Below are 25,144 nucleotides of genomic sequence, written 5' to 3'. Positions count from 1 at the left end.
ATATACAGCTCTGGAAAAAAATAAAAGACCATATCAGTTTCTGAATCAGTTTCTCTGATTTTGCCATTTGTAAGTATATGTTTGAGTAAAATTAACATTGTTGTTTTATTCTATAAACTACAGACATTTCGTCCAAATTCCAATTAAAATATTGTTATTTAGAGGATTTATTTTCAGAAAATGAGAAATGGCTGAAATAACAAAGATGCAGAGCTTTCAGACCTCAAATAATGCAAAGAAAACAAGTTAATATTCATAAAGTTTTAAGAGTTCAGAAATCAATATTTGGTTGAATAACCCTGGTCTTTAATCACAGTTGGCATGTTCTCCTCCACCAGTCTTACACACTGCTTTTGGATAACTTTATGCCACTCAAAACTTCAAGCAGTTCAGCTTGATTTGATGGCTTGTGATCCATCTTCCTCTTGATTATATTCCAGAGGTTTTTAATTTGGTAAAATCAAAGAAACTCATCATTTTAAGTAGTCTCTTTTTTCCAGAGTATACTAATACAACATTATGAAAAGGTGTGTCAAATCTTTTGATTCATACTGTTTTTTTACCCCACAGATTTGCTCCCATTGCCCCAATTCAGTGGCCAATTTTTTAATCTTTAAATAAAAAAGGGGAAACAAAATCATAAACAGATTATACCCTGGAGTTTGATTAAGATGAGCTGAGGTCATGTGTCTCCTAAAACAGTGAGGCTGCAGCTGTTTGTTTTCCTATGGAGTACAATCCAATTCTCAATGGAGCTGGTTGCCAGCTGGTTTGGGAGTGCGTGGCAAAGTCAATAATGGAGCCTTGCAGCATGGAAGATGCTGCTGGCGTCTTGAAAGGTGTGAAGTCTGTGTAATGTAATTCATGAGTCAGTGCCGTTCCCTCCTTCAGATGTCATTGTGGTGGTGCCAGGTGGATTTCTGCCCAGAGTAGTGGCTGTGTACGTGTTCATCTGGTGTGTGCACTTTTTAGACGATCCCTGGGTCTGTCTATTAGCTGGCAGAGTGAGTTTAGAAGCTGTGCAGTCGTAGTGGTGGAGAGAGGGATATATAGAGGGAGAGAGGAAGAGAGAGAGGCAGTAGCTTTCCCCTTATGCACACACATGCGTATACACACACACACATAGCCACACACACACATATATATACACACACACAGACTCACAGACAGCAGCTTTAGGGAGCAGAGGCAGAAATAGGACTGTCCCTGACAAATAACAATCTTTCTTCTAACCGATATACACACACTCACACATAAGCCAGTGCTTATGCTCCCACCCCCCACCAGCTCTCCTCTCCTGTCAGTGGGGCAGTGTGAGCCTCTCTGACCGATTCCTATCGGGAGCTCAGCAGTAAGAAACAAAAGAAGCAGGAGAAAGGAAGGCTGGCTGTTTCTCCTTGCGCTCCGGCACAGGCAGTGACTGAAAAAAAAGAGAGAGAAAGCTGATTGTCCTGAAGAACAGAGTAAGAGAGAGAGAAAGAGATATAGAGACAGAGGGGGACTCCATGTCTGGTAGCACAGGCAGATATAGCTGCATCTACAAGCCTTGTTGTTGCAAGATTCCTGTGGAGGGAAGTCCAGAAGAGGAGCACAGTTGGAGCGTCCAAATGCACACTCACATGCTCGAGAAGCTGTCAAGGGTTGCTGATGTGGAGGCATCAACTGTCAAGTTCCAGTCCTGGGTGAGTACTCTCGCAGTGTAATGCAACCCCACCACCAATTTTATCTGTTTTATTTATTTGTGGGTATCTTTGAAGGAGGTTTCGTTTGATACGTGTGATGAGAAGATACTGCATGCTCCATTTATCTTAGAAATTGCATGAATAAATGAAGTTCTGCTAGTGGAGTTGGTGAAATGATCAGTCTTGAACCTTCACAACAAGTATGGCAGCTTCAGAAAAAGTCATTTGTCTGAATGATTGGATCAAGGTGGAGCAGTTGAACAAGAAAAGATGTACCATCAAGAAATCAGAAAACTATTGAAATGCAACAATGCTGTACAGATTCAACAGCGTCCAGGCTTTAGTACCTTCCGAAGTAGAGTAGTGAGTGTCCTGTTGATGATATTAATGTTTTGAATCAATTTAACAGTGTCCAACACTTCACTTGTCTGCTTGGTTAAACAATGTGTATGTGTGTATCTATATATTTTATGTTTATATAATGTGTGTGTACCTCCATACATACCTTCACAAGCACCTGCTGAAGAATAGAATATTAAATATTGAGCCTTCACGTTATGTGGGTTAGTGCTATTGTCTGTGTATCTACCTCCTCCTTCTGTAAGTGTATACACTTATACACATTTCACCAGGCATCACAGCCTCATCGCCTTACAGTCAGCCGATAATCACATGCATGCTCTGTGGCCGGCGGCGGGGGCAAGCAGGCTCATCACCCAGCAGAATCACTGATAGAGGTGGCACCACAATATGTGTGAAGCACATTAAATCGCTCTGATGGCTGGAGGGAGTATTCTGGCCTGGATGTTAAACTGCCCACTGCATCGTAAGTGACAAATTGTCTCTTTGTAACATCAGTGAAGGTGGAGTGATGTGTAATTCCTTCTGATGGTTGTGAAAGAAAACGTCAAGATCCTCAACGTGATCAAGATGCTCAAGGTGATTAAGATGATCCAGATGACCTGGACGTGACACATGCTGTAGGGTCAGACGTTATCTCTGGAGAGTTGACGAACAGGAAGGCAGACACTTGGGTTAAGGTTAAGGTTGGGTGTCCAGTTCATCACTCTAGGTCATTGTACAGTTTGAACCCTAAGATTGTGTTACAGCAGGCAGAAGATTCAGCTTCTTAGCTGGTAAGATGATGAGGTGTGTGGTGTTCCGTCACGTAAAGGGCAAACAGGGTTAAGAAGCGTAAATGGCTTGAATCACTGCGATGCCTTAGTAAGTGGAAAGTGGTGAGTGGAGAGTTTCTGTGAATGCAAGTTTAAGTGCTATCACTGACTCTAATCTTCGAGTGAAAGGAGAAACAGTTCCAGGGATGTCTACTATTACTCATCCTGTATGAGAAATTACTGTCTGAACCATTTGCTTTTGGCAACATGTAGGCAGTGCAATTTCTCACACTGGCCGGCAAAATGATGGATTCCATAAAGATTACGTTAAAACGCTCTTTTAGCCCTTTTCTCGCTCCAGTTCTCTTTCTCTGCCTAACATATTCTCTTTTTAGTGGAAGAGTCTTTGTCAAACTGAGCTGTGCTTAAAGCTAATGACGTTAGCCTATGACCCTGCTCTATCATTAAAAGAATCAAGCAGCTCTGGGCCAAAAAAAGCATGAATCTTTAAAAGATGAGGAGGGCAGCTGGGAAGCTGGTATTTTGCATTTTGCTGTCTCATTTATGATGCCAAACAAGCAGAGTTACGAGTCATTTTTTGTGCATGCTTTATTTTGCATGGCAATGTTTCTCTGTGATTATTATTATTTTTTTTTCGAAAACCATTTTTTTAAGATATGTCCAAATCAGATAATGATAAAATGGCGTAATTGAAAATTATATATAGAAGAGATACAACCATTAATAATGTTCTGTCACCACCTAATGTCCCACTGTGCCCCCCCCATCAGTTTGAAAAACGCTGGATTAGTTGCCTAGTTGACTAGTCATAGCTTTCAAAACAAATCCTGAAACAAAAAGAAACTGGTGATGTTAAAATGTTGGTATCGCTTTATTTGGATGGTCCATTATAGATGTTTCATAGGTGATCAACTAACGTTCAGCTAATGGTAAACTGTATGTAAACCTAACACTATACACCTAACATAAACCTTAATTCTAACCCTAGAATCTAACCCTAGAATCTAATCTATTTAGCCTCCACATTCAGTACTTCTTATGTGCTTTTAACATGGAAAATAAATGCATTTACATAATAATCCAGATGCACAGAACCTTGCTTTACACCACACTTTTAGAATATTGTTCCGCTCAGTGAAAGTAGATTTGTGTAGCTTGTTTTAGAAAAAGTGATTTGCAGTGTTTTTCTTTTTTCTAGTAAATTTCCTTGCCAACTAGTTGACTAGTCAGTTACTCAATTAGTCTATGCAGCCGCTAGTAGAATAGGATAATATTTTTAAAAGCATTACCATTTATTATTGTCTTTTTTTGTGTGTAAGCAGTCAGAACAAACCCTAAGAGCCTGACCACCAAACAATGAGTGTGAGCTTCAGAAATCCAGAAAAAATGTGAACATTTTTCTCGCTGCTATCAACTGCACATTGATCCACACTGAACTAGCTGTGTGCGCTCAACATCACGCTCGGCTCTCGCAGTGGTCTTTAGCTTCTCGTGGACACCAGCCGCATGATCCTAATGCATTCAGACAGGGTGGAAATGTGGGACTGCTGTAATTCTTGGAGTGGGGGGCTTGTTCAGTCTGCCTGCTCCAGCACGCCAAACATAAACGTGATAAACGTGACTAAGCGTTTATGCTCTTGTCATTATCTCCCCTTCCTTCTTTGATGGATTCTCCGGTGTCTAAATAGTAAACCACAGATATAGAACTCAGCATGGGTGGGTGGAGGAGATTAATGGCAAACAATGATATCTCTTACCACTAGTGTGTTGTGTCGCTCTTTTGTTGTCTAACTTGCTGTGCCTAGAACTTGTGTTCTGTTGTCCTTGGCCCCAGTAGATCCATAATGCCTCTGGAGGAGCTCGGGTTGCATGTCTTTCCCATTGACCCTGCCCTGGGCCTGCATTCTACCAGCTCTTTAATTTATGTAATTGGATTACCGACACACTCGTCAAAGGAGCCCAAAGCCATTTGTCCTCCTCTGCCATTGTGTGATTGATTTGATGGGACTGGTATTTGATTACCTATTCCTGCATTTTTCCTCTCATCAGTTGCCAGCAGGTGGTAGTTGATTAATTTTTAAAATGCATGCTCAGAACAGCCCCTCCACACACTGGAAATTCACCTTTCCACTCCCGCCAGGGTACACAAGGGCTGGATATCTTGCGCAAGATGTAATTGATTGCTCTGTCCTATCTGTTTGAGATGTTGACATTACATTGATTAATCAGGAAGCCATTATCTTTACACAGCTGCTCATAACAGATTGGAAATCTGGTCCAGGCAGTCAAGGTCTGAGCACTTGCCTTAAAAGTTCCACTCAGAGTCAGACCAAGCCATCCATAGAAGAGCTGTAGCCATAGAAGTAGTTTTAGAAGTTGTCTATCATTGCCTGGCTATGACCCCGGGCTCTAAAAAAGTGATAGAAAAGAACTGTGACTCCCGAACATGAACAGAATTAATTCTCTCACCATGCCACTGGCCCCAATACCAATTTAAAGGCTTCTATCTTGCTTCTTTTCAGCTTTACAAAGTCATGACTCATCTCGCTGACACCCTTCACAAGGCCGATACATTGGCAGAAAAAAGGCAGACAAGGCAATTTAGCTGGGTGTCACATAAATTCATAATTCATCTTTCCTCACGGGAGGGCAGCACACTGAGCTAATGATGGAAAGAGTTGTTTTTTCCCTCATTAGCCTAGCCCAATGTAGTCAATTGTCTAGCAAGTAGCACTAGAAAAATTCCAGAAAGTTCTTTAATCTAACTGCTTCAGGAAAGTGTGTCCTACATTTGAAAGTGACTTTAGTATAGTAGTTAAAGTGACTGAGATTGATGTTAGTCTTGAAAAGACAACCTGGTCCCTATGGAAGGATTTAATTGTTAATATGCCTCCGCCGTGCCTTACTCTACAATATGACGCCAGATGGTGCATGAGATCAATCTAAACAGACTCCTTCCCGCTTCCTCTCCCCCAAGGTATATGTCAAAAAGACCTAGATCATTTAATCAGATGGACTTCATAATGATGCTCAGCTTCCAGCCGCAGTTGAATCGCAAGGGAGATACCTCGCTACAGCATTTCAAGGTCCATATGTTGATACACACAAGATTTAGGTCACATCTAGAAAGAATAACTCTGTTAGAATCTGTTGTAAATTAAGGAGTTGTCTTTGTCTCTACCAGCTGTTCTGCCTTTTTAGACAAATGTAGCAATAAAAAAAGCTAAGATTGTAAAGAAAACATTTTTTTCATATGTTGTTGTTAGAAATTCTGACACATTGCTTTGTGGAAGTCAGAGAAAAGTCCTGAATCTCTGGAGTACAAGTTCAAATCGATTCCTAAGTTTCTGGGGTGAATCCAAGTTGAGTCTGAAGTCTCTGAGGTGCAAATCTTAGTTGAGATTCAAGTCTCTGGGATGCAATTTTAAATTCTGTGGAAGTCTGTGGAAATCTCTTGGGTATTAGACAAGTCTTCTTCCTCAGGGATGTACGTTTGAGACGTGTTTTGAGTCCCTGAGGTGCAAGACTGAGTCTCAACTTGGGTGAGTTCAAGTTCAATAGTCTATAGTCTTTGGGGTATAAGTTTGAGTTGTGTCTTGAGCCTCTGTGGTGAGAAAGCCTTTGTTTATCTAGAATCTCTGAGGTGTGGGTTTGAGTTAAGTCTAAAGTCTTTGGGGTCTGAGTTCTTGGTAAGCCTAAAGTGTTTTAGGTTCAATCTGTGTCTTGCGTCTTTTGTGGTATGAGTGTAGAGTCTCTGGGGTGTGAGTTTCAGTTGAGTCTAAAAGCTTTAGTGTGCAAGTAAGAGTTGAGGCTAGAGTTTCTATGATGTGAGTTTGTGTTGAGTCTGAAGTCTCTTAGGTGTGAGTTCAAGTTTATATTCAAGTCTAGAATATCTGTGGTCTTAATGAGTCTTAAGTCACCTTAAGTAAGGTGTTATTTGGAGTCAAGTGTAGAATCTCTTGGGTACTGTAAGTTCTCTAATAGCTAATCCAGCTGCAGTTTTAGCAAGTAAAACTATGGTAAAGCAACCACATCTAAAAAAGCTGAAAGTGGAGTTGTGATTCAGTTAAGGACATGGCTGAATTTAGTCATGAGTCAGTCCCCATCTCTGGCTGTGATAGACACCCACGACAATGCTTTGTCTTCTGGATGAGCTGAAAATGCCCCCTCACTTTGCTGGACAAGGGACTCTCGATCATCTAAGCATTGCATGCTGCTTTGTCTATGGCCTGCAGGGCAATATCAGAGGATGTATCATTACCCTGATGATAAAGTATCCATCTCAGCAGGCTATGTTTGCGTGGCCGACTCTGACAGAACTGGTGCCTTGAATTTCTCATGTGTGTTAAAATAGGCGGGCGGCATGCTCGGTTGTCTCTGGGCTGTCACCCCTGCGTTGCTAAATTATTCACTTTTCCCGGGAAACAAATTCTCTTGGTGATCTGATTGAGACACTTTTATAGCTGCAAATGAGCAGCGTTCATCTAAATTCAACCTTTGTTTTCTCCCCTGCATTGTTTCTCTCGTTGCTTTCTTGTCTCTCCTCAGCCTGTCATGCAGGTTCACCTTGGCCGTGACACTCTCTGAGGAATGCTCTGTCGTGCTGAACGAAGCGTTTCAGTAGGGGCAGGTGGGCAGAGGGGTCATCCTGGCTTCACTTCGTCTGGCTTTTTGTTGTCAAGTAGGTGCGTGCGTTGCACTGCACTGTTGTTCGTGGTTTGGTTTTGATCAGGGTTTGATGTTATGGATATATTCAGCACAGTGCATTTCATAAGCTCTAGCAAGTACAGCGATGCTGAGGACAGAGTTTTTTTCATGTTGTATGATGGCAATTATCCCAAAATTCTGCTAGTTAGGGCCGGGATGCCTTTGTTTCTGTGAGCCGTTCTACAGCAGCCTCAAACCTGCGGCGAAATGCTGTAACTTGCTGTTAAGGGTTCTTGTAAGCTGAGGTGTGCCCGGAGAACGTCTAATTTAATGTTCATCCCTGACACTGGGGTCCAAAAGGCTTTAACTTGATTCTCGAATTTCACAGCCAGCACTCAAGGTCAAGAATCACCTCTGGAAGTCATACGGCTTGGTAAAAAGGTGCTGAGCACTCAATATACTCTCTCTTTTCTCCTTCCCTCGTTTCTCTCTTTCTCTTTCATTCTTCCTCTCTTTTATCCCACTTTCTTTTGTCCTCTTTCCTCAGTCCTCTCCCCTACTGTTCTTAAGCCTGTCTCACAGAGGCCTTAGGGTTGTCAGTCATTTGTGGGGGCTCAGTGCTAAGTCCCCTCAGATTCTTAGGCATCCTCCTGGTCTCTCAGCAATTGGATTTCTACCCTGACAGCCCAAACCAGGTCCTAGCAAAGAGGGAGAAGAGAGCACCTGTCAAACTCTCATCCAATCACGCTGCCTTCATCCGAGGGGTCTTGGATTTTGCAAATCCTCTTCTCTGTCGCTGCTCTCTCTCTCTTCCTTCGATAATCCTCATCGAATTTCCGAAACCATTTTGCACTTTTTCACATTTAGGTCCTGTCTGTATACAGTAACAATAAAGATGTTAAATGAATACTTAAAAAGTTGAATTGTTAAAGACTTAAATTGTTAATTTAACTCTTACTTTAAGAGTTAAATTAACACTTTAGGGTTAAACTGAACCTTCTTCTGGAAAACATATGGTCCTGGTCCTACAGTATTTTTTAAAAAATCACATTAACTTAGTGTTTTTTTTTTTATTTATTTCAATTTCTAAATTCCTGAATTATTTTTTTCTATATCTAAATTCAGCCATGTCCCTTTTCTGTATCTATTTAAAATATACAGCACTCATTAAAATTAAATAAAAATAACACAAACAAAAGAACTGGCTGTGATAACATTAGTTAACTATGAAATAACTTATCTATACCACAATATAAACAACACATTTATCCTGAATAAACTTTTTTTTTAAACAGAGCAGAACATGAAAACTGCCGAACAAGAAACTGTTCTCTTTTAAAAGGTCAGCTCATCAGTGGAGACTCTTTTCCACAAACAAATATAAAACATAATAAAAATAAAAAAACATAATAAAAATAAAACCACCTAATAACCCCAAATAAATAAGTGTCTGCAGAGCATGCTGGGAGCAAAAGCAAAATCAGGAAGTGAAGCCTGTAAGACAGAATATACTGTGTTAGTTAGAACTGAAGTTAAACTGCCCATGATGCGTTAACTCTGACAAATAATACCAACTCACAGGGAGTCAAAAATGTGTGTTTTTTTATTTTTTTATACTGTTTTAGTTATTATAAAACTTTGGATTTGACTGTGTATTTTTGACGATGGCTTTAGGGGCTTTGCTTGTACAGGTGATTTTAGATTTTAGCCTATTATGCATAATTTTCTGACAACATCGTTTTTATAGAACAGCCAATGGGATGCTTTTGCTGTGAGTCATCTTAGTCCAAACCACTCTGGACATAAGGACATCTCGTCCAGTTTGTGGACAGCAGTGATGTCTGTGAGACAGAGTGTTAGTGTGAAAGCCCTAGATGTTTTAGCAGGCGGGGATTAAATAGTAGCACTAAAATAATTATCCCAAAGCCTAAACCCTGAAATAAAACGGCTTATAAAAAAAACTAGATTTCTAACAGTGGTGGAGAGTAATGTAATCTAGGTAATTTGGTATTGAATTTAAATACAACGTATTTACTCTCACAGAAATAAAGCATATTTGAATACGAAATATGTGATACTGTTTGTGATGTTTTCTGTAAAGCCGTTGAGTTCATTTTTGAGACTTATTTTTCACAGTCAAATGTCCTACTTTTTCTCCAGCATGTGTCGATACTTGTTTCTCTGGAATGAGTAAAATAACATTGTTTGTTGTGTCTGCTCTTTTCTGTAGCGTCTGACTTGGATTAGTAGGAAAGCACTATGTGGAGAACTGGACCTTTTAACAGAGTGAAAGTGTAGCAGAAGCAGAAATGTTATTTGAATGTCATAAAATGTAACTTGTTACTCATGAATGCTGTTTTAATCATTCAACTGTTAAGTTGTAAACAAGTCCAGAGAACAAATGTAAATTATGAAAAAGTAATTATTTGAGTAGCTAGTGTGAAAAAGCATTTTGTTGGCTTACAAACTCAAATTCACATTTATGTGTACAGCACAATGCAATTTTTTTTTAACACCAACAATATATGTTACCATGCTTTTGATATTAAAAGATAGGAATCTCTTTTTTTTATTATATATGTGCACTTATTTATCTGCTCTGTTAAACGTGAGGAAATGTATGTAACAAAAATTATTAGAAGTATTAGAAATATTTTTAGTTAAAAAAATCTGTGTGAAACAATGTCTCATGTCCTCAGCCAATATCCATAAGAAGTTATTGTAAGAATAACTTTATGCAAATAAATGTACAAAAATGTAATAATGTAATAAATGTCCCTAATAGTATTTTACCATTTAAAAAGATTGATTAATTATATATACTGTAACATACACAACTACACTAAAATCAAGTAATTTATTACATACTTTCCTACTTATTTAATATTCTTATTCTTTACTTATTTATATAACCTAGTTCCACTTTTACACAATACATGTTTTTTTTATAACTCGGAAGTATCTTTATTTTCAGTCAGTGCAGACTTATTATACTTTACCCTTCACACTTTTAATCTTACTGTTTAACCAGTTGCAGTTTAGTCTCATTTCATTCTACTGGGGACGTTTGTCCCCAATGGCCGTCTGTTCTCTTGTCTGTGTCCAGATTAGTGCTGGTTGTAGGTAGCAATAGAAGCTGGCAATGTGCCACGGGATTAGGGGACCACTCTGAAATAGGCCAGGCCCCACATTCGGCTCTGAAAGTCAGATGCTGCTGTCAGAGAATCTAGCTGGAGCAATGTGTTAATCTGTCTCTTTCACACAGTCACGTGTGTCGTTCGACAAGCTGGAGACGTAATGCAGATCACTGACTGACTGACTGCTGCTGCTGCTGCTGCTGCTACCAATAAAAGGAAATTTGTGTGTTCCCTAATTTTCTCTCATCAGAAATATGATTACAGTGCATCTCAGCACTCCCTTTTATTATCATGCAAGGAGGACAAAATTGCTTCTAATTTTCTGAAGCTGCAGATGTATTAGGCAGTACCGTGCCAGTGATTTAATGCCGGTGAGTGCGGCCGTAAAATTAGCAGCTGCACCCTGTGCATGATAGTCAATTTCTCACTCTGAACTACCAGTTAGAGACACCATTTAGTTACTCTAATGTCTCATGAGAGACGTTTCTGTTAATGCGACATGCAGAGTGCCCTGAGTTTTGCCTGTAACCCAAGCTCGGCCGTATAGGATCTGCAAGGTCTAATTTTTCAGCCTGAGGCACGGAGCTCGTGTAGACTCGTGCCACCCAGACCTAATATAACGAGGTCAGCACTCTGACACACCTGTTAAAGAACGGTCAGCTGTGACTTGGTGATAAGTAGCTGCTACTCTGTTGTCAGAGTATATATACCATGGCGGATCTGCTATATATGCTCGTGTGTACGGTATATATTTATATATATAAAATAAACCTTTGTTGTAACTTGATCTACAAAAATTGGGATGTGGACTAAAAGTGGGCTAAAAGTGGGAGAGCTCTTTTCCCAAATGGTGCAGTCAGGGAAGGACAAAAGCAGTTACCAAGGAGAAGCTTATTTTAAAAAATATTCAGTTCAGCGAGATTTAGAGGTGATTCCCAGGAGAACTAGATAGGTGTATGAAACGTTTTGCTTCATGGGTAAATTATGATATTAGGGAAAGGACCACTTAACCTCAGGTCTACTGTACTATACAAGTTATACACATGAGTGCAATCACCTCATTGGAACAAAGTAAAACTTCTGAAAATATTTTCTAAATGTCATAGAACAGCACCTCTGTGTATACTGTGTCCCATGACTTTTACTATGCTAAACAAAAAACAGTTAGATCTCGGTAGATGCCACTGGTCATGCTGGTTAGTGGTAATGGTTTCTGTCTCCTGTGACATACATTATTCCTGGTCCACACGTGAGACTGTAGATCAAGGAATGCTTAATGCATCAGCAAAATTTCAGTAAAACTTAATGATAATTTATGATGCCTTGTCATGAGCACACTGGCCAATGTTGAACCTAACTCACAAGATATAACCTCATAGCCTATACAGGTATGGGTAATCCCAAGCCATTTCCTGAGGTAGCCCTTATGATCATTTTACCAACTGGTATCCCATGACTTTAAATATCATGTAAGTGTAGTTTGAGTTTTAGCACAAGAGTTTTAATTCCCAGAATATTAATGTTATTGTATCATAGAGTGTCTATTCAGAGATTTATGAAAATAGATGCTATTTTAATTCTTCTGGTATTTCTTTAATTGTATTTTAAAACTAAATTATTGCATCTTCTACAAAATGTTAATTTTTAAAAGGTCATGCCCTTTTTCCATGTGATTTACATTTTAGTGCACAAACCTCAGTGTTAATGGCAGACTATCATACTATCAGTCTAAATGTCTTAATTGGAAAAACCTAACAGAGGCCTTAAATAACGGAGACTCTTGGTCACTTTAGAAGATCTACTCCAGTCTCTTGGGTTACTCACAGTTTGTCTCACCACTGACACTCTTAACTTGGATTTAGAGGAGAGAGGATCAAATGTTGTTAGAGGTGCTGATGTCGGCTGTGATGTTCCTCACTTTCTTTCCTCCATTAATTCATATTTCCAATGTATTGATAAACAAAAAGTATTTGTGTATTTGGCAGTCTGACTGTAGAAACATTGCCCTCTATACTATACTGCGCATGGACAAAAGTATTGGGAAAACTACATTTGACACTTTTAGGAGCTTTAATGTCCTCCCACTGTTGAGTGTTGTAGCACTCTAGTCTGGTCTTGGTCTTAAGACCCAAGACTCATTTGGATTTGGGCTTGTATTAGTCTGGGGTAAAGTGGATTTGGAAATTGTTTTCAAGACAGATACGTCTGTCTGAGGTAAAGTTAATTATTATTCATAATTTTAAAATTCTGTCATTATTAAATATCAGTAATTTATTCAAACTTAATAAATGAAACATTATTTGTCTTGATTTGACAAATATAGTAATGTTTGTCTTTTTGTCTATGTATTATTTAATCCTTAAATATGAAAAAAATGATGAAATGTAGTATTTTTTATTACTTTTCTATAATATAAAATAAAATGTAATTTGGTTTCTGCCTTGCCTCAGTCTTAACCACTAATAACCTTGATCTTGACTTGAACCTGATGTGTTCTGATTAAAGAGTTGTCAATTAGTTGTCAGAGTACAAATACTTTAGAATTAAAACTATGTTACTTAAGTAGAAATGTTGGTTATCTGTACTTTTTTTGGTTATGTTATCTGACTGTTTACTTCTGCTCCTTACATTTCACACAATTTTGTATGTTTTATTGATTACATTTTAAACATAGCCTTGTTACTCCTATTTTATGTCACCTTTTTTTATTCTGCCTTCTTGTTCTAAAAAACCCATCCAGATAAATCTTTTGATCCAGATTGAGTGAATTTGATTGTAGTTGGATGAGAAGTATAATTAATATCATATCATTCTGACATTCTATTGGTTTAAATGGTTTGGTTTCCCCAAACTGTTTTTAACGAAGTTAAAGGCATACAGTTGTCCAAAATGTTTTGGTGAGAATACTTTTTGTACTGATTATTTTAAAGCCAGAGGAAGTTTGGAGCTCCTCGAGTCTGCAGAGCGTTGAAGACTTTTCTGCACTATGATTCTCAGAACTCGACAACTTGACGATCCTGACTGAACACAGTATTGTGTCCCTTGGGACTGTGTAATAGGTTTTTGGATGAAAAGTGGAAAAATAAAACAGGAGATTGGAACAGGGGTATTGGAATCCAGTCAGCAGGGAACGACTGAGCACAGACTCTTATGTCGGCTTGATGTTTCCAGTTAATAGTGTTTAATTGCTCTTGCCGTTCTGTGAGCAGTGGGAACCCTGATTAAAAAGACTGAAGATGCCTGGTGAAGACACAGAGGGAGATGCCAAAAGCCAGGGCCATGGGTCTTGTTATCTCTGCATTCAGACAGAGTAGATCTCAACACTGAGGAGTCCGCTGGCCCTGTGGTCATTAACTGCTGTAAGGCCTGTGTGGAACACTCAAGCTAGAGAAGGTTAGTTAAGATAATGATATGCATCATCAAACCCTTACTCTTACATAATCTTACTGGGATAAGTACACTTAACCATTAATTCGTAATTCATAATAAATGTTTTTTTTTCACATTACTTTATTATTTCTTGTAGACACACTCTAATCAATTTGCATTTGGATATAGTCTGGCATGGTTACACCCACAACTAATTAAATTAATCACTAATTTGTTATCCCTTGTGAAAAGGACGTATACCTAAGAGCCTTGAAAGTATGTTCAACTTAGGACAAGAATACTAAACATGCATTTTCAATTTAGTATACTTTATGAAAATACACATTAAATATACTTTCTCTGTGTTTCAATAAAATATATTTTTAATTCATGCTTTACATTAAACATTGGGTTGATAGAAAATATATAGTGACAATAAATACTGCTTAAAGAACACTTTTGTATATTCTTTTTCCATTGTCATTAAGGTGTACACAATATGTGCATCAATACGCAAAGTAGTACATTTACAATATACTTCAAGTGTATTAAAAAAGGTGTTTAAAAACCCATACTTAAATGTACTGAAGTTCACAGAAGATATACGAAAAAAGCATTCAAAAGCACATTATAAAACATTTATGTTGTGTTTAAATAAAGCTTAATTACATCAGAAATATACTTAAGTTGCCTTAAATTGTTACAAAATCCATTTAGTATTTACTTTTCCATGTTAAGTATACTTAAATCCCTTATAGTATACTTTGAGTGTGCCCTATAGTATACTTTAAAGAATACTTTGAGTGTGCCTTGCTGGGGTGTGGACAATTTTTGGAACCTGGAATTAGGAATCACTGTTCATTATTATATTAAATTTGTTTAAACCATTTTTAGTGTACTTAATAAACAGTCATACTCTAGTGCTAAGTGGTAAACCTCGAAGCATTGCTGATGGATATCTGAATCAGATATGGAGGCAAAAACAGGCCCATCCAGTAATAGTATACTTGTATTAAAACATAAATTATTAAACATTAAACTGTATTAATATATCAATATGACTCTACTTCAATCTCTCTCTCTCTCTCTCTTTGGGATGTACGTATTTCCAATGTTCTGAACGAAGGTCAGGCCTTACGTAAGAGACATAAGAGACTAAGCTTGACCTCATAACCTGCACACATTCCCACCAAGCTCCCCACCAGGCAGTGCCCAAGTGATGCATCTTGACAGACCTAGAATGTCAGTCACTCTGAAGGGTGTCTGTCAGTCCTCTGAAGCTAGACTGAAGACTGAACTGTCCAGTGTCTCCACTCTGCATGTCCAAGCTGGTGCTGCGAGTTGTGCTCTTTGCCTGAAGATGTTTTTTTCGTACTTTGTACGTCCGCTAGTCTGTGTCCCCCGCTGCCTCCCCCTCCCGCTTAATTACAAGCTATCCGGCTCATTCTGACTGAATCAGTTATGCAACTCAGTCATCCTGTGTTTACATGTAACTGGCCCCCAGAGTCAAACTCCATAATGAATTGGTGAGGAGGGTAAGAGGCATCTTGAGAAAACCTTGATAGGACATGTCACAATTAGGCTTTGGATTATTTTAATGTTTCAAGTATAATGATTTAAGAAAGGCCACAGCTGAATTGCATTGCTGCTTGTGTTTAGGAGGGTACTGAGGAAGTTTAGCTAAAGGTCAAGAACCATTTAAAGGACACATATTATTGAGTGGAGTTTACTGTAGTATGCAGAGTGTAAACGCTGTTAAAGTTTATAAATTACCTTTTCTCTTTTTTAGCTACAAAACAGCCCATAGTTAATGTATTGTTTTGGTTGTGTCACTAGAATCAGTACATTTACATAGCATGTATTTTATCTATAGCAGCTTAGCCTCACCTATTCAGGCTGAAGACATACAATGTGTTTCAGCCTGGAGTGCTTATTATTATTATTATTATTATTATTATTATTATTATTATTATTATTATTAAGGCATAATATCTGCCAACCAATCAGAAAAGAGCGTATATACATTATACATCAGTCTTAACTTTAAACCCCAAAGATCTTGGTTGCGCTTTCCAAAACGTTATTAAGGCTACGAACTTAGTAAGCTTGTATTTAAGAACTTTCTTAAAGCTACAAGTGTTCCCCAAAAACTTCAAAAGTTACGTAGTTCTAACGCTTGGTCTTATCCAAAGAGTTCTGGCTTACAAGTATCTTTTTGCGCATTTCCACCTAAAAAAAACAGCAGGTGCCATAAGTGTTGGCCTTCTTAAAGTTTCATAGTTCTTAAATCATTCGTTATCAGAAAACTCACCCCATTATATAATCATATGCTTCAAAAAACAAGTTGCATATAAATTTCATAGTAGACTGACTATTGAATAATTAGTATTTACTGAATAATGAGTAGTTAATTTACTGTTTTAGTAAAGCTTTCGTATTTACTAAATAATAAGTGTAGAATATGTTGAATAATTAGAAGATGCTAATGCTTAGTAGGTACTATATTACTAAATAATTTGAAGATATTGAATAATTAGTATGTATTGAATAATACGTAGATACTAAATTAATAAGCATTGAATATTTAATAGTTAATGAATAATTAGTAGATATTGAGTAATTAGTAAATACTAAACAGTTTGTACTGGATAATGACTATTAGTTGAATGTTTGTTTAGTAGGTTCTGAATGATTAATATGTACTCCAATAAGCTATACTGAATAATAAGTACTTATTTCATGATAAAGGGATACTAAATAATCAGTGTACTGGATAGTAGGCAGTATTAGACCTAAAAAATTCAAGGAATAGATTGGCTAAATAAACAGACAGTACATAAAGAAAGAGTTGTTATGCTATTGTGTAAAAATTACATATGAATTATTTTATAGATATATGTGGAATTATATGTAGTAAAAAAAATGAAATAATACGGATATAAGTCTATCAAAAGGTAAAATATGGGCTCTTTTGAAATGATAGTGAGTTGTGTGCTGCTTAGAAGATTCTTTGCCTGTCTGGGAGAGGAAGCTGTGTGCACAGACCGTGTGCAAGGCAATACTTGTTATCTGCATCCATGACAAATGTGTCTCTTCTCAACTGATTCCCAGACTTTCCTGAACTCCAGCTGAAGGATGAAAGAAATAGCTTGTGCTTATAAAAATGTAGCGCAGCAATTACAGTTAATATCCAGTAATTACTTGAACCTTCTGAAAGTAATTGCAGAAACGATGAGTGCTCTACACACTCTGCCGCTCGTCTGGACTCTTTTTGTGCAACGGTCTCTGATATCAGTCATGACGGCATTCGTCTCTTGCCAACTTGCACTTTTGTGAGTCTTACAGAGAGGAGGATGTTCGTTTCCGCGCGCTGCCGCCTGCAACCAAATGCCAGGGGTGCTGCACATGGCTGGCCTAGTTTTGGACCCTGGCCTTATGTATACTCACAACAGTGATGCCGGAACCCTGGCTGCCCTGTGCAAGTCATTAAATCTTGCATAAGCACCATTTGACACTGATCTTGGACAAGCCGGTAGAATAGTAAAGTGTTTTTAAACACCATTCACTCCTGTAAGTGGACCTTGGTGGCACTTTGTTAAGGGGAGAGTTCGGCTGCTCAGCTGTCACTGAAATAAAAGCGCTTTTGCGGGAATCATTTTAAGGTGATGAGGAAATGGAATGCCAGAGGATCAAAATACTTTGGAGCTTAGAAGAATAGCTCATACTCTGTTAGTCTGATAGGCCGTGATTTAACAGAGAGGGGCGCTGGCCATCTTTTGGAGGAGTTTGTTTATCCAGGCTTGACATACTTGTCTGTCCTCTTTCATGCGAGGGAAACACGTGTTCTTGTAGTTAATTTAAGGAATTATGTATGCTATATGCAACATGTATGCAGTGTGCCTTATTTTCACTGAAATGTAAATATTGTGTGTGAAAGATTCTGATGTCTGATGGCAGGAACAGGGATTAGCATACGGTTTAGACCTTGCAGCATTCTTTGCATTTAGATGTTGCATTTGATTAATGTCCAAAATTTTCCACATGCATTTATTTGTTTCTACATCATTTGAACACTGTTTAGATGTTAATTACATTGTCTGGATGTTTATGTATAATTAAAAATGTAAGACAAATCACATTTAATTATTATTTTTTATAGTAACTTTGAAATTATGAAAGTTTTTGACCTTCACCTGGAAACTCACCATAATTTAATTATCATGGTTTTTTTTTTATTGTTTCTGACAGAAACAATTTGTAGTATGCTGCTTAGTGAAGTTAGTGTAATACTTAATGTTATTATAATGTTGTGCCAATATTGTAATGATCCTAGAAATGGGACAAAGTGTAAAAAAAATCAGTAATAATGGGTAATAAAAATTTTGGTAAAAAAATAGTCTGAATATTTCTCAATATTTGTAACAAATTCAGAATGAAATCAGATCAATTCAGTGAGCAGTTTATTCATGTTTTTTTCTTATTGTGGGAAAATGATTGTAAATATTTTTAGTTTAAAATTGTGATGTAACATAAATGACACTAGAAATCAGGTCAGAACTAGTTCTAGTATGAATTGAAAAACATTAATTAAAACGTATATATTGTTGAAATGGTTGGAACAGATTTGTTGATAAAGAAAATGCACTTTTTAATAAATAAGATAAAACATTTTTTAAAAAAAGAAAGAATTAAAAAATACATAAAAATACGTAACTATTTAAAACAACAACATTAACAATACATAAATAAAAATTATAGTAAAAAGTAATGCACTTACTTTAAATAATGCCACAAACCAAATTCAACTCTTTCACTCTTTCCAGCTACAGGGATGTTGAAACTTAATAAAGAATAATGTCTTAAGGTCTTAAAGTGAATGTCGGGGCATCAAAGAGATAAAATGCCAGCCAGGAATAACATTTCTCTGTTCTATAATTTGTAAATGATTACAATAATAAGTCCAACAAACAGCAAAAACACCTTTGTGTTGTGGTATAAAAATATAGTGTTATGGATTGAAGTGTGCTATATCTTTGGGAAACCCTAATATTAAATATTGCCACATACCTTTAGCAGTAATCTCTGAAATTATCTTTTTTTTATGGAAAACAAGGAAAGCGATTAATGTATGTTGGAATATGCCAACAAAGATCTCATGTTAGTAGGGTACCTTTATTTATTCCTCTTTATATCAAAAGACATAAATGTAGTAGTGCACATTATTTTAATAGACAGATGTGTAAATAAGGTTTATTTAAAGCAATCACACTTCAGGTCTCATGCCAAATCTGCCAAAACACTTGCTAGCCCTGCCTCACTTGTTGTCAGGTGTGGTGTACTAAAACACTGTCATTGAGATGCATGATCAGGAGATCGCTGATTCGAATCCTGTTTATGTTTATGTAGTTTGCCATCGGCTACCGGAGCCCTAAGAGAGCACAATTGGCCTTGTTCTCTCTGGGTGGGTCGATGGCGCTCTGCAGAGGTGCAGTTGAGTCCAAAAAGCTAGTTCAGATAAACTCAAAATTTCAATGTTTTGCGTTTTCAGTTCTAATATGTTTAACCCATTTCCTGGGCTTTATAAATAATAAAATAATAAAAAGTTATTCCTAGAACATGTGCAAATCACTAATTGTGATCACCACAAACTCTCTCTGTACACACTGCTTTGCTTCCAGTCTCACACAGATAAAGATAAAAGACAAAAGCCATCAGATTGAAGATCAAAGGCACCAGCACTCATCGCTACAACTGCTGCAGGAGTGCTCATGAGCAATGTCATTCTGTCCCCAGATGCTTTTTTTTGTAGTAGTCATCAACAGGGCCGCTGCTAAGGTTTTGGAGGCCCTAAGCATAACTGGTCAGGGAGGCCCCCCCATGGGCCTCATCTTTCTGCTTCTTTTTCTTCTTCTCAGCTCCAGACTCAAACCGTCGCTTCATAGTTGAATTACCATTTAGTAGCAACTTCGCGCGGTGAACTTGTCTCCTGCCAAACTCAAGTAGCGTTGCTACTTTAGTTAGGACTAAGGTTGCCAGATAAGTTACGATTTTTCATCCTATTTGTTTATTTTATTTTAAGTTTTTAACTTACACAAATATTGCACTGGACAAGTTTTTGTATAGAATGGCCACATACACTTTAAAAATGGTTAAACATGCGCAAGATTTAGCGCCTCCATGCATTTTTTGATTATTTATTTGACTGGAAAATGTCACATCTGGCAACAACCAACAGAGCAAACCGAGCCGTGCCATTTCAGGCAATAGGGGTGGGGGCATTATATTATGCACAAAAATAATAACGTGCCGCTTTTAAGTAGTAGAGTAGGTGCCCCATGCAATGTTTAAAGACAAAAAAGATGAGTGTATCATAAATAATTCACATTGGGTTTTAAATTTAATAATGTCATAATTTCAACACATTTCATTCACAGTCAATTTGGCTCCCTGCAACTGCAAAATGGTTGAGGCCTAACGCTGGCTGCGTTGTCTGCGTATGCAGAGCGGCGGCCCTGGTCATCAAGATATGTCAGTAATTGTGCCTGAAAGTCATTCCGTTCCTATACCTCACTCACTGAATATATCCCCTGTGAGAGGTTGAGGTCAGTATCTCTGTCAGTGGGTCATGTCCATAGACCATGCAGGCCTTAATAATTCATGCTCATCAGTGTGCTGTACAAACCCTTTGGTGCGTAGCGCAGAGCGCAGTTTCTTGTCTTTCACCTATCAAATATACATGTTGGACAAGTCATGTTCCCCGCTTTGTGCTACGCTTTTGTCTTTCCTGAAATGCACATGATATTCAATCCTTTAAAAAGTCACGTGTTCAGTTATTGTAATAAAATATATAAAAAAAAAAAATACTACAGGCTTTTATATGTTACAATTATATTTGGAAGGAAAATGGAGGTTACCAGTATCAATAAATTATTTAAATGTAGACAGCTTCACATACAGAAATAGATGTAATGCATTTTTAACTCAACATGCCAGATGTCTCTGCATGGAGTTGTAGAGGTTCCTAATGGTGTTCCAACTCAAAGTAAAGTGTTGATATCTACTATAAAGATTTTGAAGACTAATGGGATTTTATTGCTCATTACAACATTATTTATTTGCAACAGTGGGTTGGAAGTTTAGGATTGGAGTGAGAGGGAAGTGAGGTGAACAGAAGGAGATGGAAAAGAAGGAAATGAGCATGAGTGTGTTTGTGTGTGTGTGTGTTTTTGATTATTCTTATGTGTCTTAAAAACTGTATTTTATTGATTAGAGTTGTAATCTAGTCCAAGAGTCTGATTTGGGGTTTCCAGAGGATTCTAATGGATAATAGAATCTGATAATAGATTTTTTCCAGTGATTATTGATAATGTTATTTTTTGTTTTCCAGTTAATGAGGATGGGATGTTTTTTTTTTGGCGGTGATTAAGGCTTTAAAGAGTATTCTATTGTTTACTGTTTACTGGCAGAGTGATAGTGATGGATAGATGTTGCTGGTTAGGGGACAAGATAGGAGGGTGATAACTTCTTACCAGAACTGGTTGATGATAGATGATGATAGATTTCTAAAGTTCTGGACAAATTGGTTCATTGGTTAATTCCTCAGTTAAATGCTAAGCATGGTGAATAGTAACTTACTCTTACAGCCATCAACAAGGAGTTATGCTAGGTAATCAGCTAATAAAAGATGCACACATGAGGGAAAGGCAGGCCAAAGGGAACAATAAAGTACAAGTTTTTGCTTCTTGGCTTGTTGTAGCTTTTTGTATTTAAAATAAACACTAAACATTCTTTGAATAGAGTCTCTTGGCTCTTAATTTAATCAAAGATCGAAGGCCAAGGTGAATCAGATAATTAAAAAGAAAAAAGACAACACAGTGAATCTTTGTCAGTTAATTACTGATATCTTAACAGGCCAAGGTAGTTAAAGTTTAGCAACCCATCGGTGTCTCTATTTATAACTAGTGCACAAGAAAGTCATCCCTCATTCACAGTGACTCTGGTGTTCTTGAGGCCCATAATGTGAGCTATTTAGAGGATCTGTTCTTCGTTTGTCATTCCATTCCATGACCTCTTACTCCGCTGAGTCTGAGAACTGACGTGGACTCGAGTGGCCTGCCGCATTCCGTCCTTGTTCACTTTGTTAGGCCAGGGCTTGCCCAGCTGTCGTGACGTACCAGAAAACTTTGAGAGGAGACCTCCGGGGAGCGGGCACTCGCCCACAGTATCCATCATGCTCTTACCTCGCCTCCCCACTGCCCTGCGGCGCCACTGCGCTCCCCTTTCGCTGCCTGTGATGAATGGGCCACCTGAGATGATGTGCGTCCGAGCAGAAAGCTTATGTATAGATACGTGAAGTGTTGTGTGGGCAGAGAGCGGTTGAAATCGATGCGAGTTGAAGAGGGCCATCAGCTGCGCTAAAACGGTGCAGCTCGAGTGCTGATGGGCTGGTTGGAGTACAGTTCTGACGCCCCCACACTCCCTGCACTAGCCTGCAGCCATGCACCCCTGTGTGCTTCAGCGATGCCTGTACCTGTGTTTACCTGAATTTGCCTCTTCAGTATTAAACAGGGTTCAAAAGGTTACTTTAAAAATGTCATCTGAAGCTGATTATTTGCAAAGTAATGTAATGAATTACTACTGTAAATTAATGTAATGTAATTACCTTTATTTTGAGGTCTTTGTAAGGCCACATATTTAAATAAAGAAAAATAATTTGTGGCCAAACGTACCAACTAAATTCAGGCTTCCACTACTGTTTACTATTTTTGTCAAGTCTATGTTACAAAAAAATGGTCCTTTATGTAACCAAAAGTGTTATTTAATTGTCATTGACCATAGAATTATTTGTAGCACCGTTATTTTAAGAGAGAACAATGTGTCTTTGTTCATCTTTCAGAAAACAGTACAGTACACAGTGCAGTGCTGTTGGGAAGTAACTGCTGGGAACTGGCAACAACAAAATTGATCATGGGAAAATAATTTTAGTTATTAAACATGTGTCACGTTTTCTGATATTTTGTGCAGAAAAAAAACGTGTAATAACAAAAAATGTGGTTAGTTGCATCACCAGAAGTCAACAAGTCAAGATAGGACATCAAGATCAGGATAAGAATGAACAGAACAAGATAGAATATTAAAAATGGACTCCAATATTGGGGAATGCAATAGTGCATTCCATATTAGATTAAAATAAGCAGATATGTCATGGAAAAATGAAAGTGTGAATTTTCTTTTTGTATTAAGCAGCAAAAAATGTGACTTTCCACCTGATAAGTGTTGTGATGTGGCTATTATTGCACATTTGCACATAACAATATTTAAACAATATATTGTGCAATAGTTAATTTCAATTCATTTTAGATAAATTCTGTTGATCCATTTATCATGTAATTTAAAAACAATATAAAAGAAATTGAGAAACAGAGACAGTGGGAATCTGCTTTTGATTGTGTAGTGTGTATATATATATATATATCTGTCACATTATTACAGATATTTCACAGTATTGAAAAACACAATCATTTTTTCATTATTTTTATTTAGTTTTTAATTACTGTTTAATCTCAAATAATAACCAGCATTATATTAGCCACCCTCTTGATGGCTGTAATGCAGAGCCATTTGTAACGTTAAACAGTGTAATACAGAACTAATGATATTAATGTACAGCCTCCACACAACAGGGAAAGTGGTATCACAGTGTTACTCATAAACTCTCCACATCTTAACTAATAATGCAAACTTTGACCGCACACATTTGTGCTGATCATATACATTTGTGCTAAGGGCAAAAACTTCATATTTGATTTTTGGCTGAATTATTTTTCAGCGTAGGGCATTTTCTGCATATTGACTTTTTCTGCATTATGAGTTTCATGCAATTTGAATTGGAAATTGAAACTATTATGCCTTGTTTATTTTTCCACACTTCTTATGTAGTTTCAGAAGAATTTACAATGCAACACAGCATACAGAGCCAATGAGGACCATAAGGTGCTCAAAGACCTTTGTATATAATAGATGTTTTTCTAAAGCTGGACCTCTTATAATTCTGCAGGGCACACAGGGGCCTTTGTCTCCATGATTACATAAAATGCACTAATCTGTAGACAGACCAGCCAAAACACTGCGAGTCGCAGGTTTGATTAGGCAACACTTCAGTGGTGCCCTTTTGCCTGAACCTCTATTAATATTGCTGATGGTCTAACATTTGGATGTTTCACACTTGACGTTCCTCGGCAGCTGTCTGAACAGTGCTGTGCTGTGTAGTAAACATGTCCCCTAATCTCTAAACTCAAAATCCACACAATTTGCTTAAATTGTGCTTTGCTTTTGCTAACAGCTGTTATGTAACCCTCACACGGGCACTGATCACCTGGACAAGAAGTAGAAACACGTTGTGTCGAGATGCTTCGGCTCCGCCCTCTGCAGCCTGTAGTGAACCTCATATCTAATCTCTGCCTGTTACAGCGTTTACCCTGAAATTTAATATGCATGTTGAATCAATATACATATACAATATACATATTTTTAAAAATACATTTTTAAGATTTATTGTAAATGATGATTTGATATGATTGCAATTAAAAAAAGAAATATTATCCTCTTCTTTAAAGTATTTTTGTTTTTTATTTAATATTGTTTTCTTGGATGTGTGTGTGTGTGAGGGGGCGGTATTTGCCATGTTCACAGTGATTCTTTCATTTACAGTATATTCAGTATTCCCTCTTCCCATTCGATGTGTTTTCTTTCTTGTGGAATTTTTTTCCCACATTTGGAATTATTTCCATTATTAAATGTGTTAAACAAACCAGAATATGTTTTATATTTTAGATTCTTCTAAGAAGCCAGATTTGCACTCTTGCTGTTTCTTGGCTTCATGAGGTAGACTCACCTAGAATAGTTTTCTTAGCATCTTAAAGGGGTATCTGCAGCTGCTACAAAAAAAATACTTTTATTTACTGTGTAATTCTATACGTGTTCCTTAATAGTTTTCATGTCTTTAATATAATCTACAGTGTAGAAAATAGATTTAATAAATAAAAAAAATAAACCACTGAATGAGAATATGTCCAAACTTTTGACTGTTACTGTTTAGCTATTGTAATAAAAACAATCATGCTATTTAAACGTATCTACAAATCTTTGTCCGCCCTGTCATCTTGTAAGAACC

At 37.4% G+C, this 25,144-nt stretch overlaps 1 protein-coding gene across 1 annotated transcript in view; it reads left to right on the top strand.

Annotated features, from left to right (window-relative positions):
* The first annotated feature begins 1,048 nt into the window (after window positions 1–1,048).
* Window positions 1,049–25,144, top strand: part of lingo3a (leucine rich repeat and Ig domain containing 3a) — a 33,158-nt gene continuing 9,062 nt past the window's right edge. The window contains exon 1 of the mRNA XM_007233251.4: window positions 1,049–1,682. The gene's annotated coding sequence lies outside the window, so the exon portion shown is untranslated. The remainder of the gene's footprint in view (window positions 1,683–25,144) is intronic.

This window comes from Astyanax mexicanus, chromosome 16 (genome assembly GCF_023375975.1).
Source record: "Astyanax mexicanus isolate ESR-SI-001 chromosome 16, AstMex3_surface, whole genome shotgun sequence".
NCBI lineage: Eukaryota > Metazoa > Chordata > Actinopteri > Characiformes > Acestrorhamphidae > Astyanax > Astyanax mexicanus.
This window is presented reverse-complemented; position numbering and strand designations above follow the sequence as displayed.